The 19656-nt window shown below is 39.1% G+C and overlaps 1 long non-coding RNA gene across 1 annotated transcript; it reads left to right on the forward strand.

Annotated features, from left to right (window-relative positions):
- The first annotated feature begins 11064 nt into the window (after positions 1-11064).
- LOC141551391 (uncharacterized) lies at positions 11065-19642 on the forward strand. The gene is made up of 3 exons (XR_012484848.1): positions 11065-12747; positions 14317-14368; positions 16448-19642. It is a non-coding gene; the product is annotated as an uncharacterized LOC141551391 (long non-coding RNA).
- The last annotated feature ends 14 nt before the right edge of the window (positions 19643-19656 follow it).

Genomic DNA, 19656 nt, shown 5'->3' on the forward strand with positions numbered 1-19656 from the left:
AGATCTGTATAATAATTTCAGGAACCAGCCCCTCCTGGAACTGTATGCTTGAGGGGACATGGCTACCCCCCTTCTTGCGTTATCTTGTTAAAATATGCTCCAAAGACAGTCTGTTTCCTGTTCCAACTCATAAATAACTGACAGAATCGATTCATGATCTTATTCCTCAGTCACACACTTGCCACATGTGCAAAGTTGCTGTGCTAAACTAATTACTTAATAAGTTGGCTGCATGCCTTCTTTGCCTAAAATCCTATATAAGCTAGCAAGCCCTAAGCTTCTTTGGAATCTCACCCATGGAGCTGACTATCTGCCTGGGATTTTCCCATTTCAGGACTCAGAGGCTGCTAGAACGGGATTCCCCAGCAGAGATTTCCAGAGTCGGTGTTCCCCTGGATTGGTGATGTTTTCTTTGTCTTTCTCTATTATACTTATTATGTTAGTAATCTTCTGTGTTTTATGTTGTATGAGCTGTTACTATAAGCAATCTATTCCTTGCATTGTATGATTAAATTTTACTTTCACTTTTGACTATTGTATGAGAGCATCATTTATAGGAGCTAATCCTAACTAACTATATATTAAAATCACAAAACACCCTGATAACTCTTCTCCTTTAATCTGCTCCTTAACTTTCCTTACTATTACTTACCTTCCCCCAACCATAGATCCTTTCCTTATCTTTTGTTCCCACCCTTTCTTCTTTATCCCATTCCTATTCATTTACATACCTTATCCCACTCTGATTAATGTGAACTCATTTCAATACCCCCCACCTTATCTTATATACTCTTTCTCCTGTGGTCTCTTTCTCATTAATCTACACACCTTGTCCCATTATCATGACTCTATACACCTTTCTGTATACCATCATATCCTTTATCCTTTGACCATTAATCTACACACCTTGTGCTATTGCCATAAATCTACAATCCTTCTATTCTCCACCTTATCCTATTTTGTCCATCCCTTCCTTAATTCTTTATAAATTTGGAGGGTGCTAACCCTTCACAATATATATGTAATGTTGTCTATTTAATCCATTTCTGATGTGAGTAGATTTCCAGAACTACTAATTTTTTTCTCCCTGATCTAATGCCTATATCTATTTTTCTTCTGCACCTCATTTGTATAATTACTATTTTTTACTTTTTTCTAGACAGTCTTGCTTTTTTACAGTCATATCACATTCAACTCTGTTCCAGTCTTTCTTTTGAGTTATACAATTAGTGATGTCAATCTTAGACATATGGTATACAAGTTCATGTAAAAAACCAAAAACAATTTCTGTTACGTTATGTTCCTTGAAATTAATTTTTGATATTGGTTCTTATATGTTAAATTTTCTCTTAAGTTTGGATTTGTTTAAAACAAAATCCTAATAATTTTCAGATTCATTAAATGTCCATTTTTAAAAAAGATTCATTATCATGGATAATTTTGCTGGATATGATATTTTTGACCACAGGCCTAGATCTTTTGATTTCTAGCATATGTGATTCTAGGACCTACAGTCTTTTATTGTGACTGCTGATAAGTCCTGTATAACTCTTAATTGTATCTGTAGCATATTTGATTTTTTTTCCTTTTTTTGCAAAATGTTCTCTTTGATTTGGGGCTATCAAAATTTGACAATTATGTTCTTATGTGTTGTCCAAAGATCTCTTGGAAGTAATGATTGGTGGATTTCTTTTTATTTCTATTTTCTCCTTCATGTTCTATCCCTCCAGAAAAATTTATTGGATTATTTTTTGCATTATTTCATAAAGGTTCACATTCTATCCCTCCAGAAAAAATTATTGGAGTATTTTTTGCATTATTTCATAAAGGTTCATTTTTTGGTCACATTTTTCAGGTAGTCCAATTATTGTTAAATTTTCTATTCTTTATCTCCAGATTTTTAGTTTTTCTTATATTTCACACTCTTACTTGTTTATTGGTAATTATTGATTAAAAACTATTTAAATAGTTACTTCTCTTGATTATTCTATAGAATTTGATCTCCATAAGGCCATCATTCTATTATGGATTTTCTGAAATTCTGAAGTCAAAATCTGCCGTACTTTTTAGCATTTCCAAGTCATTGTTAATTCAAAAACCTCATGTATGAGCAGGCAGGCTGGCTTTCCCTCTAGTCTTTGACATATGCAAAATAATTAAAAATGAAGATTGCATGTGATGTCTTTTCTAGTTAAAAGACCTATGTAACTTATAATAAAAGCCAGCAATAAAGGATGACATTAGACTAAGGTTGTCTGCCTTTGGTGTCTGGGAATTCCATTGAGGGGAACATTGAGGTTACACCAAAACATCAACATATCTAGATAAAAGGTGGGAAAAACCCTATAATCACATAGATGTCACATGGTATATGTTCATGGTTATTATAGCCACGGTGCTAATTCACAGTATTAATTTCTGTCAGAACTTCTGCTTGGCTCCAGGTGGCCATCTATACCATCTTTATAAAAATCAACCCTGAAGGTTATTGCAGATATTTAAATGGATAGGCTGGATAAAGGAGTGAACAAATTGTGCTATAAAAACGTGATGGCAGATATAGAAAATTCAGAGAAACAAAGGCAGACATAAACTGATGCAAAATGAAGCAGACAGAAGGAGTACAATATATATAATAACTGCAACAATATAAACAAATGTAAAGAATGCTAAGTGGAAGTAAAATGCTAGATGATTTTACTGGCCCATCCTGATCCTAGAAATAGGAAATTTTGTTTAGCACCAACTTTGAAATGCAAAGTTGAACTGCTATAGACCTTTCTTAGAGGATAATTAGACTGTCTTCCATTTCTTGGAGCAGTGTCAGTGTCTGAGGGCAGAATGATGGATATGTTGTCAGACACTGTGGCTATGTCAGATGTGCTGGCTTAACTTATCTTGGTTACAAAAGAAAGCTCGCTGGGTGAATGGAGATGACAAACGTGGAAACCAAAAGGTGATGATGAAACATTAAGACAAAAAATGGTGTAATGGGAGCCTATTCCTTTTAGAAGAGCTATTAACCAACTTGAAAAACAAAGGTCTACAAAAGGAAGTAGATTAAAAAAAAATTAAGCCTCGAAGGCTATATAACATCTCCTGAAATTAATTTTGTTTTCTTCTCTTCTGTTTTAGGGAGTTTATTTCAAATAAAATTAGGAGTTGAGTCACAATCACTAAGTCCCAGTTAGATAAAATTCTGATCACCTAGGCAGAGATTGGGATTTCTGTGTAATCTTATATCTCTATCTCTAGTTAACCTTGGATTTTTTTTAGTTTTATACAAAATTTAGTTACATGAAATATTTTGAAACTGAAACATTATCATGTCTGTGGTCAGACATATGGTCAGAAGGGAAGTTAAGTGCAAAGCTACACCTGTTCTTGCGGCTTTCCTCAGGTTGAATGCTTTTCTCTGTGATAACCTACAGACACTTTCTGTAGAGGGCTGAGACTCTGAAAAAGTATACTTGAATCAAGGACAGCATGGTACTTATACTTAAGCACCTTTTCAATGTGAAATAATGGTTCTCTACTTAATGTGATGGTGATGTAATGGTTGCCCATGCTCAGTGTACTGAGGTATTTAAGGGAGTCTCAGACACAGAAGGCTCTCTCAGCCGCAGACACAGAGAAGACTTCAGGCTCTAGACTCCAGATTCCAGACTCCATCTTTGATCAGCCAAGTGGCTCTCCTGCCTCCTTCACTACTCCACTAAGACCAAGGACTTGGGCTGATCTCCGAGATCCTCCAGAAAGCTAGGCCGGACATTACAACTTTCCATTGTCTCTTCCTCACATCTCAGTCCTTTCTTCACTCATTCCATGCTTGCTTTACCCTCTTGAATTCAGAAGTTCATAATCTCTTCTTCTCAGATTCTGAGATAGCTTCCTTCCCTTTTATATAAAGTATATAGTTGAAAAGTGTAGGAGAGGAGAGGTATTAGACTGACTACCAAAGTGAAGCCATTAGGCTGATCTCATTGTTGTATGCCTGTGAAACTTGCATAGTAAACCAGAGCTGAAGCACAAAACTGAATTGTTTTCATTTGAGTTGTCTTAAGAAGATTCTGAAGATCACCTGGCAGGATAAGATACCAGACACTGAAGTTCTTTCTCAAATAAACTGCCAAGCTTTTCAACTCTAATGCAGAGATTGGCCATATTGTTCAAATGCCAAATGTACGTTTGCCAAAAAATTTATTTTATCAAGAAGTCACATAGGGCAAGCACTCACAAGGTGGTCAGAAAAGAAAGATATAAAGATACTCTCAAGGTCTCTCAAGAAATTTAGAATCTATTATAAGACATGGGAGATACTGTCACAGGAATGCCCAGCATGGCATGCACTCAAAAGAGTTGCTGTGCTCTATGAGTAAATTGGAGTTTAATTAGCCCAAAGGAAATGCAAAATGTGCAAAGTTAGAGAAGATCATTCCAAATGTTCATAGATAGAGACTATTTGTGTCCGACCTATGGCAGAACATTCCAAACTCATATTGTTGTGATTAGCCATAGTCAGACAGACTGTAGGTCAACTTTAACATAGTGATGTCATTTTGGTCCCATTCACTCCCTCTCCTATTTCATATGCCTGAAGATTTCTCACAACCTTGATACATTTCTTCCAGAAGGACATCCTTGTTGTCTAGGCCTTCAGGCTGGTCCCTCTCTTCAGGACCAACTGTGATCCTCCCTCTGCCATTTAGAACCAACCACCCCCACGCATCAGTGCCAGCTTTCAGGAAGCTTTTTAGCTAAGAAATCTTGGACTATTCTACTGCTTAAGTGCATCATGCAACAGAAGCATGACTCCTTGTTAAGGAGAGTTACTTTGCTAAAAGGAGGAGGCACAGGAAGAGAAGAAGGAGGAGGAGGAGAAAGGAGGAGGAGGAGAAAGAGGAGAAAAAGGAGGAGAAAGAGGAGAAGAAGAAAAGAAGATAAGATGAGGAAGAAGAAGAAAGAGGTAGTAATAGAAGAAGTATACTAGAAGAAAGTAATAGTCATAGCAGACAGGAGGAGAAGGAGGTAGTAGAAGAACTAGGAGAAGATTTTGCAGCATGGGAGAGATCACCACTTATTGGAATGGTCAGGTGAAGTTTTTCTCTTAAAGATTCTGTGGGTTGTTGTTTTCAAAGCAGATCAGTGACATCTATGGGGTGATATCTTGACTCGCATGTCATAAACTTAAGCAGAGATGCTCAAAGCCTTTGCCCTCTCTCTTCTAGAGTCATTGAACTCCAGCAACAAAACAAAAGTAAAGACTGGTCATGTCCTACAAGGGAGTGGATGACTTTGGCATCTTGGATGTCTGACAAGCTTTAAGTTCTCCATATAGCACCTGTCTCAGACACCTTCAAGTCCATTGGAATAAATTGTTTTCATCCTCCATCTTCACATGCTTGGGATAGACATCCCCCCAACTCATCAATGGGTTGAGGCCTGTTGGTTACCCTCAACCTGAAGTCCCATAGTAAATGGTAGCATACAAGCACATTATAGATGCTTAATAAATGCTTATTCTTCACTTGAATGGAGCATATCTGCCACATAAAAATCCTTCTGTTTCTTTTTTTTTAAAATAGGCCAAATGTCTTAGTATCTAGTATCTATACCTTTTCTGCCACTTATCTACTGTGTTGACTTGGACCAATTACTTCTCCTGAGTTTTAATTCTTTTCCTCTATAAAATGATGGGGTTGGTTTATATGATTTTAAAGATCCCTCCAGAGTTGATATGCCATGGTTCCATTTTGTGAATTTGTTATGTGTCTGAGTCACATTATATGATACCATTTGAGAGAAAGATAGGGAACTAGGCTATTGTGAAGGGGAAAAAATACAACAAGCAGAAATATCATTCTTAATTCACCTTAATTTCAGCAGCTGATGTCTAATGAGAAACACATTTTTCACCCTTTGGGTCTTCTATTCTACGAGTTTGTATCGTTGACCAGAAAAGGACCCCGGAAGTGCTTTTGTTCAATCCACTCCTTCAAATAAGAAAATTGAGAGCATGCTAAATGTGAAGGTTAAATCCTGGGTTGGCACATAGGGTCTCTGTAGTTGCCTTTGAGCTCAGAATCTACAATCTTATCATCTGTTTGATATTGGGCAACTTCTCATCTCCTAAATAACTGGACTTGCCTAGATTCTAAAGCCCCCTCAGATGCTGGACTTGCCTAGATTCTAAAGCCCCCTCAGATGCCTCTCATTTGGGAAAGGGCTGAATAAGAGACTTACATGAATTGATGCTAAGTGAAATGAGTAGAACCTAAAGAATATTTTACACAGCAACAACAAGGTTAGGTGATGATCAACTGTGATGGACGTGGTTCTTTTCAACAATGAGGTGATTTAGGCCTATTCCAATAGACTTGTGATGGCGAGAGCCATCTGCACCCAGGGAGTGTACAATCACAACTGAGTGTGGTTCACAACATAGTATTTTCACCTTTTTTGTTGTTTGCTTGCTTTTTTTTTATTTCCCATTATTTCCCTGTTTTATCTGACTTTTTTTGTACATCATGATAAATGTGAAAATATGTTTATAAGTATTACATATGTTTAGCCTATCATAGGTGATTTTCTGCCTGGTGTGGGAGGGAGAAAAATTTGGAATACAAGATTTTGCAAGGGTGAATGTTGAGATCTTTGTATGCATTTTGAAACATTAAAAGGTATTAAAAAAAATAAAAACAAAGCCCCTTCTAACTTTACAACTTCAGATTCTGTTATGTGACTTGACCAGAATCATATCATCACATTCCAAAGGGACCCAAAGTTGAGGAAACTCAAATGTCATAGCCTCTTTTACCATTTTGTGTCACTGATGCACAATTTTTAGCTTATCCAAGTAAATGGTGCAGTTAATATAGATCACCCAGCCTAGAAATATAAAGATCTGAGTTTAAATCTGTAATTGTTCCTATTTTACAGAAAAGGAAATAGATTCAGAGAAGATTGTGAAGGTGCTCCAGCCAACATATAAACTAGATCTTCTAAAATCAAGTCCGGTATTCTTGCCAGTATACAAAGCTGACTCCTGTTCCCTAAAATTATCTTTCTCTACCCTAAACATTTACAATTAGAGATTCATTCCCTTTGATCTGTCTTACATCATCTTTGAGAATACAGTATAAAAACCCAAGTAGCTCTGACATGGCATCATATTTCAGGCATGATTTAAAGAAAATAATATTTAAAAAATTTCAAGTTATAATTAGGTTCAAAGCATTTGCTCTAGATACTAAGAACAAAAAGAAAAAGAAAAAGAAAAAAGTCACCTTCTCATTTCATTCCTTCTCCCACCAGTCCTGATACATTTCTTTCACTAGGACATCCTGGTTATCGAGGTCTTCAGGTTTGTCCCTCTCCTCAGTATCAGCTGTAACCCACCATCTACCATTTAGAAAGATCCAACAGCCTCACATCAGTGGAAGCTTTCCAGCACCACTTTAGCTGAGGAATCTTGGCTGATTCTAGTACTTAAAGCCATAAGCAAGTGGGTGATGGGATGATGCTGCTTACAGCAATGAGCAGAAATCAGAGACTCTGCTTCAACCACCTCCCACCATCTCTCATCATCTGTCTTGGAATTCCTGTCTTCACATAGACACAAATGGCATCTGGCAGCCAGTGTTATTCATGGAATTCCAGCACTATCCAGGCCCAAGGCTACAGGGCAATTATCCCATTCTTCCCATCTCAAGCAGTGAAGACCCAGATTCATTTGAGACAAAGGGACAAAGGTCTCATCTTCTGGATCTGCTTCAACCTGAAAAGAGTAAGGAGCCAATGTAGCTTAATGGGATCTGGACTGAGGAGGGGACACGGGTGACTTGTAGGCAGCACTAGCAGGATGGGGGTGCCAAGTGGCAGAATCGGTTTCAGGGTTACAAAATCATTGGAATCTCATTGCTTACAGTCTTGAAGAAACAACTCTTACAAGTAGATGAAAAATGCAAGGATCAAATATGAATATAATAGAATATAAAATTGGAGTTACTATAGGGGTTACTAAGGAGAGTATCCAGGGTCCCCACCCAGAGGCAGACTGAGGGAAAAGACGAAGCTTTCATGAATGTGGCTCATCCAGACAGCTTTTCCTAGAATAGGTACCAAAGAACACTTTTCCCCCCAATTCCTGCTTTTGTTTCCTCAAAGTAGTAGGGGCAATAGGTAAAACAGTGTGGCCTTTAGGGAGTATGATCTCCCTTAGCAAAAATTCTAAAGCCTTTTCAGACTTGCAACAGAAGGCTTACAGAATTACAAATTTATAATGGAAGAAGTGCTTTGAAGCCCAGAGCTTGTTGCAGAATCCATCTGCCAATCCTCCCCTAAGAAGGTACTCCTCCTCCACGTTGGCTAAAGGAAGGGGGATTTAATAGCCCTTTCAGAATGTACTTGTCTGGAAGCTAAATGATGGAATGTAAGAGTCAGAACTTGAAGAATTAAAGGTGCCCTGGTCAGGGGAAAATGCAAAGCAACAGAGTCCTGTATGACTAAAAACAAAAAGAAACCTAATTCCAGAGACAGCTTGCACTTATTGTATCCCCTGCCCTAGATGGCAAGTAATCCAATATATGTCATAAATATTAAAATATATGTTAAATCCAATATATGTAAATATTTACACAATTATCTTGCTGCACAAAAATCAAGTCAGAAACAAAAATGAGTTAAGAAAACAAAATGCAAGCCAACATCATCAAAAAAAAGTGAAAATACTATGTTGTGATCTGTACTCAGTTTTCACAGTCTTCTCTCTGGCTGTGGATTAGCTATATTTATCTCAATATCCTTGGAATTGACCTCAATCATCTCATTGTTGAAAAGAGCAGGAAGTCACACATCCCAGACACGCCCCCATCAACTGTCTGGGACAGGATGTTAGAATACCTTATCCAAATTGACTACTCTGAGGCATCTCCAGATACAAAATGAAAGCATTTATTTTGTCCTCATCAAGACAGGTTTAAGCACTCCAATTGAACAGCCCAGCATGGTAAATGGAGGTCAAGAGTCTTAGGGAAGATAGAGATGAGGAAAAGGAGGAAGATGTCAATTTTGTTGCCTTATCAGTAATGAAAGACAAATTATCTATCCTGGACTTGAACCAGAAAAAGACATGAAAGCTTCTTTTTTTATTAAAAAAAAAAAAAAAAAAAAAAAAAACAATTTACAAAGAAGCATATCCAATTCCCTTTACCCGTGAATGGCAGATGCAAATATTTTTTCTTTATTTTTTTAATTTAATTTTTATTTTATTTTATAATTATAACTTTTTTTTGACAGTACATATGCATGGGTAATTTTTTACAACATTATCCCTTGCACTTACTTCTATTCAGATTTTTTTCCCTTCCTCCTCCAACCCCCTCCCCCAGATGGCAGGCAGTCTTATACATGTTAATTATATTGCAGTATATTCTAGATACAATATGTGTGTAGAACCGAATTTCTTGTTGCACAGGAAGAATTGGATTCAGAAGGTAAAAATAACAGTTTACACTCATTTCCCAGTGTTCCTTTTCTGGATGTAGCTGATTCTGTCCATCATTAATCAATTGGAATTGGATTAGCTCTTCTCTATGTTGAAGATATCCACTTCTCCATCAGCATACATCCTCGTACAGTATCATTGTTGAAGTGTATAATGATCTTCTGGTTCTGCTAGTTTCACTTAGCATCAGTTGATGTAAGTCTCTCCAAGCCTCTCTGTATTTCTCCTGTTCATATACCATAATTTACCCAACCATTCTCCAATTGATGTATATCCATTCATCTTCCAGCTTCTAGCCACTATAAAAAGGGCTGCCACAAACATTTTGGCACATACAGGACCCTTTCCCTTCTTTAGTAGTTCCTTGGGATATAAGCCCAGTAGTAGTATGGCTGGTTCAAAGGGTATGCACATTTTGATAACTTTTTGGGCATAATTCCAGATTGCTCTCCAGAATGGTTGGATTCTTTCACAACTCCACCAACAAAGCATCAGTGTCCCAGTTTTCCCACATCCCCTCCAACATTCATCCTTATTTGTTCCTGTCATCTTAGCCAATCTGACAGGTGTGTAATGATATCTCAGAGTTGTGTTAATTTGCATTTCTCTGATCAATAGTGATTTGGAACACTCATATGAGCGGAAATAGTTTTAATTTCATCGTCTTGAAAATTGTTCATATCCTTTGACCATTTATCAATTGGAGAATGGCTTGATTTCTTATAAATTAAAGTCAATTCTCTGTATATTTTGAAGATGAGGCCTTTATCAGAACCTTTAACTGTAAAAATGATTTCCCAATTTGTTACTTCCCTTCTAATCTTGTTTGCATTAGTTTTGTTTGTGCAGAAACTTTTTAATTTGGCATAATCAAAATTTTCTATTTTGTGATCAATAATGGTCTCTAGTTCTCCCTTGGACACAAACTCCTTCCTCCTCCACAAGTCTGAGAGGTAAACCATCCCATGTTCCTCCAATTTATTTATGATTTTGTTCTTTATGCCTAAATCTTGGACCCATTTTGATCTTATCTTAGTATGTGGTGTTAAATGGGGATCCATGCCTAGTTTCTGCCATACTAATTTTCAGTTTTCCCAGCAGTTTTTGTCAAATAATGAATTCTTATCCCAAAATTTGGGATCTTTGGGTTTGTCAAACACTAGATTGCTATTTTTATTCACTATCTTGCCCTGTGAACCTAACCTATGCCACTGATCAACTAGTCTATTTCGTAGCCAATACCAAATGGTTTTGGTGACTGTTGCTTTATAATAATAGTTCTAGATCAGGTACAGCTAGACCACCTTCATTTTTTTTTTCATTACTTCCCTTGAAATTCTGGACATTTTGTTGTTCCATATGAATTCTGTTGTTATTTTTTTCTAGGTCATTGAAGTAGTTTCTTGGGAGTCTGATTGGTATAGCACTAAATAGATTAGTTTAGGGAGTATTCTCATCTTTATTATATTCACTCAGCCTATCCAAGAGCACTGAATGCCTTTCCAATTATTTAAATCTGACTTTATTTTTGTGGCAAGTGTTTTGTAATTTTTCTCATATAATTCCTGACTCTCCTTTGGTAGATATATTCCCAAATATTTTATACTGTCGACTGTTATTTTGAATGGAATTTCTCTTTGTATCTCTTGCTGTTGAATTGTGTTGTTAATGTATAAAAATGCTGAGGAATTATGTGGATTAATTTTGTATCCTGCAACTTTGCTAAAATTCTGAATTATTTCTAATAGCTTTTTAGCAGAGTCTTTGGGGTTCTCTAAGTATACCATCATGAGATCTGCGAAAAGTGATAGTTTGATTTCCTCATTTCCTACTCTAATTCCTTGAATCTCTTTCTCGGCTCTTATTGCCGAGGCTAGAGTTTCTAGTACTATATTGAAATGTAATGGTGATAGTGGGCAACCTTGTTTCACTCCTGATCTTATAGGGAAAGGTTCTAGTTTATCGCCATTACATATGATGTTTACTGAAGGTTTTAAATATATGCTCATTATTTTAAGGAATAGTCCATTTATTCCTATACTCTCAAGCGTTTTTAGTAGGAATGGATGTTGCATTTTATCAAATGCTTTTTCTGCATATGTTTTCTTTATTAATGGACAGTCAGACAAAGACAAGAATTTTAAATGTTTAGTGTTCAGAAATATTTTTAATCTTTGTTAAAGATACACTCTAGGTCAGGGTTCCTCAAACTACAACCCATGGGCCAGATGCTGCTGGCTGAGGAAGTTTATGTGGCCCTCTGGGTTATGGCAAAGGAGCTGAGGGATGGAGACAAGAGTGTGAGGTTTTGTTTTTGCTATAGTCTGGTCCTCTCACAGTCTGAGGGACAGGGAACTGGCCCCTATTTAAAAAGTTTGAGGACCACTGCTCTAGGTGGAAGATGACAAAATGATTTAATGAGAATCTGTGGGAAACCCAATTCAGGCAAATTGGCTTTGGTTCATTAAACAATGTAACCAAGTATCTTGTGAGTAAGGGATATAACAGAAAAAAATTGTCCCATTTGATGTCATCACTACCTCACAATCTGTGACTGGGATAAAAGGACAGGAGTCTTAGCAATCATGCTCTATGTAGGAGAGATAGCGTGAGAGAAAGAGTGAGAGAGAGAGAGCGAGAGCAAGAGGGAGATAGCGCCAGAGCCAGAGACAGGGAGAAAAAGTGATAAATGTGGGAGTATAGGAGAGGGGAGAAAGGAAGAGGAGAGAGGGGAGAAAGGAAGAGAGTTGAGAGTGGAGAGGGGAAAGGAGAGAGGGGAGAGGGCAGAGGGGGGTAATAGATATAAAGAGATAGAGATAGAGAAATTATATAGAGAACATAAGAGTAGAGATAGCTATATAAAGAGATATAGAGAAGATAAGAAATACAGGGAAAAGATGAGAATTTTTTTATTTTATTTTTTTCTTTTAGTGATAGAGAATTTAGAGAGAGATAGTGAAAGTGATAGAAAAGATAGAGTAGATTTAGAGAAGATAGAGATAGAAGATAGAAATAGATCTATAGAGAGAAGATATAGAGAAAAAAGATATAGTAAGGGATGGAATGAGTGTGAGACATAGACACAGAGAGCCTTAGAGAGGGCAAGGTAGGAGTGTGTGTGTTCGTGTTTGTGTTTGTGTTTTGTGTTTGTGTTTCTGTTTTGTGTGTGTTCATTCCATAATCTGATATTTTATCAGCAAAGGGGCTATCTTGTTTTTCTCATCTCCAAGGAGCTCTTACAGGTAAGAGGCTCTATGATGCAGACTGTTCTGGGGATGGGGAAAGCTGAATATGTGTAGGAAGAGGAATGAGGAAGTTTGTATTTTGGGGGGAGGTGTGTAATTTTGTGGGAAGATACTGTTCTAGAGATCAGTGTGAGAGACTTTCCTTGTGCCAGCAATAGGAAATGGACAAGATGCTTATTCCTCTGTCCTCAATGTCCTCAGTACAACTGAGATCATAAGAGAAGCCTCTTCTGTAGCCTCCTAGGAGATAACTCAAATTATCTGAGACTCACCTACAAAGAAAATGGCATTTTGTTGTTGTCCTGAAGAGGCTCCTCTGTTCTTGAGTAGAAGAGAGACATGGACCTGGGAGTCAGGATGACTTGAGTTTCAAATTCAGTCTCAGACAGAGTTGGGAGTCCCTGAGACAAATCATTCCCCTTTTTGCCTCCATTTCCTCAAAGGGTTGTTCTAAGGATCAAATTAGAAGGTAAACTGGGAAAGGCTGTCCAGTGAAAAAGACATTAGAGATGTATTTCCTCTCACACTCTGTCCCTGATGTGACCCCAAGACTGGCTCTAGGTCCTCATTGCTTAGACCCTTCAAACAATTGCATCCTTTGGGGGATCATGCTTAACCCTCAAACACTTGTGGATTCCCTTAGCCACAGAGGAGGTGCGATAGAGCAGTATCAAAGTTCTTAAAACTTTTTCTGACAAGCTACTGGAGCCTCTTCCACCTTTCTCCAAACCATATTTTAAAGTCACAAAACAAAACTCTTTGTAATCTCTATCCCATTTTTTTTTATTGGAGAGAGTGGACCCAGTTGTTCATTGTATCTGTAGATAGCCAATGTAAGTATGGAAAATCCCTTTCTCCCTGTAATTGGGTAGACAGTCTTTCATTACTACTTAGTGACCTGGTGTGCTTCAATGCACTGAAAGTGTTAAGATAGGTTTAAGCAGGGTACAAGTGGAGGTTAGGACTTTCAAGCCTCTATTTCTGTCCTATCTGATCCACATTGTAGCCCTTAGGGCTTGTGGATTTGAGAACTGAAATAGGAGAGAACTCTTCAGGGAAAGAAGAAACAGGGATAAGAGCCAATGGACTGTAAGCCTGACAGGCATATAGGATGTTGTGAAATCAAAGAATATTGTAGTTATTCTCAGAAATTTTGTGCTTTAAGCAGTCTGATAGAAGGTACCCACCCACCATAGAAAACAGATGAACTTGAAAGATTCTTCTTTACACAGACACTTTGTCTACAAGGTTTCAACTTTTACTTGTATCCTCATACAGTGGACTTTCTCACTTGCTGCCTTTGGATTTATTAATGATTAGGAGACCAAAAAGAAGGGATGGAGAAAGGAAGAAACAAGGAAGGGACCATAGGAATGGATCATTTTTTTCAATTGTTTTGAGTCTGGCTCTACTGTTAAACATAAGAGGACAATGAAAGGCAACAGCTGGGCTGTGCCCAATGAGCTATTAGAGCCTTCTTGGACTGCTTGCTGCTCCTTTAGCTGGGAAGGTGGGGTAGTTATTGGAAGCAAAGCTGAGTATTTATTTGTTGTCTTTTTCCCTCAGGAAATCTTTGCACTTCAACATGGTGAAAAAAAAAATGGAGCACTTCCCCAAGGTGAGAATCAATTAAAAACCTATAGTAATATTTCTTCTATCAGTCACTGTATTAAATGAGGAAGATACCCCAGAAATTATTTGAAAGAGGGAGGACCAAAAGTACATCAACTAGAATATGCCTGAAAGAGAGTATAGAAAAATAACATCAGAATAGAACAATGAGGCTATCAGAAGAGCTTAGGAGACAGGTGAACAGGATGACCAGCTTGTTGGCTATGGGAGTGAAGAAAAGAAAACATCTGGGGGAAAATGTTGTTGAGTAAGGAATGAAAAGATGTCTCAGTCAATGGATAATATATGGGCTAAGCAAAGGGAAAAGTAGTGGATGACACCTGGGTGATAGAAAAGGCAATTTCAGAAGAGGGAAGAGGGTGTGGGACAAAGAACAGATCCTGTTTTGGACATGTTGAGGTTCTGGTGCAATTGGGCATGCAGGTCAAAATGTCCAACAGATATCACATGTGAGTTGGGGAAGAAAGTTCAAGATAGAGACTGCAGCAGGATCAGCATACTTGGTACTGTTTTTAAGCTTTATCTGTTTCCATTGTTCATAGGAGGATGATAATTGTAACTCATTAGGACTTTGCCATGATTCTGGCAATTAGAAGGAGTAAATATAGTCAGAGAATAAGAGGGGTTAGGTGAAGAGGAGGGGATAATACCTTTTTTTAAAAAAGAGGTGAGATGGGAATATTTTAGGAAAAGGGAAAGGAAGAGGGGGAATAGTGCAAATTAACTTCCATATGAAAAAAGAGTCAAGTAAAAGCTTTTCCACTGGAGGGGAAAAGGGGGATAAGAGGTTGGTTGAGTTAATTCTATTCTCATCAGTATTGCTCCAGATAGGAAACACCATACATACTGAATAGGGATATGGAACTCTTATCTTAGCCTGCAGGAAAATAGAAGGTTAAATATGGGAAGTGAGGGGTGGTAAAAGAACAGGCCATTTTGGAGGAGTCAGTGATCAGTAGCAAAACACTTTTGAAGGAGATACAAGGTGAAACAAGAGAATGAATGGGAGAGGGAATAAAATTAGCAATAGTAAATGTAAAAACAATTTTTGAAACAAGTTTCTGATGGTATGTCATTGTTCACTGGAAAATGATGAACAGAATGTTCATAGGGGGAAAATACCCTGCAAAGTCCTCCATGAACACAGTGAAATATGCCTTATATGAAATGATAGCAAAATTATTCAGTGATCAGTATAAAATGATTTTGTTATTCTCACTAACACAATCATACATCTAACTACTCTGAAGGAGTTATAGTAAAAAAATATTACCCATTCATAGGAAAGGGATGATTATATCTGAATACAGATTGAAGCATTCTTTATTTCCCTCTTTATTTTTCATTTAATTTTTCTTAAGGCTTTTTATTTTTCATTAAGATGGGAGATCTATGTTTTTTCCTCAACTTTTATGGAAATGTTTTGCAAAATTTTAAATGTAGTTTCTTAATTGTGGGTGGGAATCAAGGAAAGAACCTACAAAGCAAAAAAAAAAAATTAAAAACAAATAAGAATATTTTTGAATGGAAATTGGGCAAAATATTAAATAAATTTAATAAAAAGAAAAAATGCATTCATTTTTGAACTTTGGGAGTTATAAGAGTTATTTTACATTTCAATTAGTAAAACTAGACTGAATGAGAATGTGAGAAACAGTGCAGAGAGAATTTAAAAGACAAGAGGGAAGAATAAGTGGAGGCCACAGTTAATAAACATTCATTATCTACTGTGCACTAAGCTCCATAGTAAGCACTGGGTGTATATAAAGAAAGGCTCAAAGTGGATCCTGGCCTGGAGGAACTTCCAGTCTAAGGAGGTAACTCCACACAAACAACTCTGTTCAAGTAATGGGGTTACTACAAAAATTGGATGTAAAGAAATTGTCTCTTGGGCTTCCTCCAAGTATGCCATGAAGAAGAGCATGTTGCTAAGGGTCCAATTGCCCTCCAAAGACCAGGTTTCACTCTTGGGAGATCATAATCCCTGTACTGCTGCAAACTTTCCCACTCACAATCTTTCTTGATTCCTTCCCCTTTGCTCATATGGCCCTTTCTTCATTCACAGACTTGGGCCAGGAGAAGCAAAAGAGCCTATTCAAGAAGACAAAATTGCTGCTATTGCGAGGTCCCCCTCACCAAACTGCACCCTCATCAAAAAAAATGCATGAGCCGGACCTAGAGGGCCAGGACAACAGATAGTATTCCTGCCAGACCAAAAATGGAGGAAGGGACATTGTGGCCACGACCTCATTGAATTAGGGTTTCACCTTTCTTCCTATACCCTCTGCAGTTCCTTTAATCATGGTGGAACCATTCCCTCCCATTTCTCCCAAGAGCCTTCCAAAAGCCACCCAGGCCTGTCCAGGCCAAGCAGCAGGTCTTCCAAAGAGGAAATCAAAAGTCTATTATTCAATGCTGTCTACAGAATGTAATAATACATCCTCTGAGACTGGGCATGAACTCTCCTCAGGAGATGATCCTCGACCACCAGAAGGTAACTCAGTGTGGGCCATTAAAGTCAACAGTGCTCCTTGGAATAGAACAGGCAAAGAATCCCTGGAGCTTCTCTCTGAGTACAAGAACTCTCCTGGAGCTCTCTCAAAATCCTCCTTCGATTGGGCACAGGGAGAATGTCTTCTACCCCAAGATGCCAGCCCAGGCTATGCCAACAAAGGAGTCTGTGCTCCTCAAGGGACCACCATCAAAGTATCCCGATCTGCCCACTGAGTGTACCACATACCCCAGAGTTCTCTCCAAAACGTCCATCAATTGGGCACAGGGAGAATTTCTTCTACTCCAAGAATATAGCCCAGCCTGTATCATCAAAGGAGTCAGTGCACTTCCTTGAAAGAGGACAAAGAAAGTATCCCTAGAACCGCCCACTGAGTCTAAGACAACCCCCAAGTTCTCTAGGAAGACTCCTGCAATTGAGCCCTGAGAGAATGTCGTCCACCCAAAGAAGCCGGACCAGCCTGTGACATAAAAGAAGTCAGAGCTCCTCAAAAGAGGACCAGCAAAGCATAGCTTGGTTCTGCCCACTGAGTTGAACACATCCTTCAGAGTTCTCTCTGAAGTCTCCCACAGTTGGGCCCATGGAGGATGTCGTCCATACCAAGAAGCTGGACCAGAATGTACTTCCAGAGTATGTAGTCTTTAAAAGAATATCGCCAAAGTATCCTTGGCTCTGCCCACTGAGTCGAACACATCCTTCAGAGTTCTCTCTGAAGCCTTGAGCAGTTGGGCCAATGGAGAAAATCGTCCACGCCAAGAAGCTGGACCAGCCTGTACTTCCAGAAACTATAGTCTTTGTTAGAAGATTGGCAAAGAATCCTTCACTCTAGCCTCTGAGTCAAACACATCCTTCAGAGTTTTCTCTGAAGCCTCCCACAGTTGGGCCCAAGGAGAAGTTTATCCACTCCAAGAAGATGGACCATCATGCAATTCCAGAGCCCACAGTCTTTGGAAGAACATTGGGAAAGCATCCTTGGCTCTGCCCAGGACAGCCCCCAGAGTTCTCTCTGAAGCCTCCTGCAGTTGGGCCCTGGGAGAATGTCATCCATGCAAAAAAGGCGGCCCAACACGTGTCAATAAAGAAGTCAGAGGTAGAGGACCAGGTAATCATCCTCAACTCTGCCCATTGAGTTAAACACATCCTTCAGAGTTCTCTCTGAAGCCTCTAGCAGTTGGGCCCAGGGAGAATGTTGTCCACCAGAAGAAGTTCGCCTAACATGTACTTCCAGAGCCAATAGTATTTGGAAGAAGATCGGCAAAGCATCCTTCTTGACCACTGATTTGAACATATCCTTTAGAGTTCTCTCTGAAGCCTTGTGTAGTTGGGCCCATGGAGAATGTCGTCTACCCCAAGAATCTGGGCCAGGATGTACTTCCAGAGCCCATAATCTTTGGAAGAAGATAGGGAAAACATCCTAGGGTCTGCCCACTGAATCAAAGACAGCCCCCAGAGTTCTCTCTGAAGTCTCCCACAGTTGAGCTCAGGGAGAATATCGCCAACTGTAAAATGCCAGGCTAGCTTGTTATGTTAAAGAAGTCTGAGCTGATCGGAAGGGAACAGCTAAGCATCCAGGGGTCTTCACATTAAGTCAAAGACAGCTCCAAGAGTTCTCTCTGAATCCTTCTGTAGTTGAACCCATGGAGAATGTCGTTCACTCCAAGAAGCTGGGCCATCATATACTTCCAGAGCCCGTAGTCTTTGGAAGAAGATCGGCAAAACATCTTCCCCTCTACCCACTGAGTCAAACACATTATTCAGAGTTCTCTCTGAAGCCTCCAGCAGTTGGGCCCATTGATAATGTCATTCACCCCAAGAAGGCAGTGTAGCCTGTGAGGTTAAAGCAGTCAAAGCTCCTCGGAAAAAGGACCTGCAAAGCATCCTTGGCTCTGTCCACTGAGTAAAACACATCCTCAGAGTTCTCTCTGAAGCCTCCTGCAGTTGGGCCCAAGGAGAAGTTCGTCCTCCCCAAGAAGCTGACCCAGGATGTACTTCCAGAAACCTAAGTCTTTGGAATAGGATCGGCAAATCATCTTCACCTATGCCTACTGAGTCAAACACATCCTTCAGAGTTCTCTCTGAATCCTACCACAATTGGGCCCATGGAGAATGTTGTCTACCGCAAGAAACTGCCCCAGCATGTCCTTACAGAGCCTGTAATCTTTGGAAGATCAGCAAAACATCCTTGGCTCTGCCCACTGAATGAAACACATCCTCAGAGTTTTCTCTAAAGCCTCCCGAAGTTGGGCCCAAGGAGAAGTTCGTCCACTCCAAGAACCTTGTGCAGCATGTACTTCCAGAGCCTGTAGTCTTTGGAAGAAGATTGGCAAAGCATCCCTGGGTCTGCTGACTGAGTCACACACATCCTCAGAGTTGTCTCTAAAGCCTCCCGCAGTTGGGCCCAAGGAGAAGTTTGTCTATCTCAAGAAGCTGGCCCAGGATGTTATTCCAGACCCCCTAATCTTTGGAAGAGGACCAGCAAAGCATTCTTGGGTCTTAACATTACATCAAAGACAGCCCCCAGACCCAGAGTTCTCTCTGAATCCTCCTGCAGTTGGGCTGGGAGAATGTCATCCACCCCAAGAAGCTGGGCCAGAATGTGCCGTTAAAGAAGTCAGAGCTCCTCTGTAGAGGACCAGGAAAGCATCCTCAGCTATGCCCACTGAAGTCAAACACATCCTCAGAGTTGTCTCTGAAGCTTCCCAGAGTTGGGCCCAAGGAGAAGTTCATCCACACCAAGAAGATGGGCGAGGATGTACTTCCAG

Source organism: Sminthopsis crassicaudata, chromosome 1, assembly GCF_048593235.1.
Source record: "Sminthopsis crassicaudata isolate SCR6 chromosome 1, ASM4859323v1, whole genome shotgun sequence".
Lineage (NCBI taxonomy): Eukaryota > Metazoa > Chordata > Mammalia > Dasyuromorphia > Dasyuridae > Sminthopsis > Sminthopsis crassicaudata.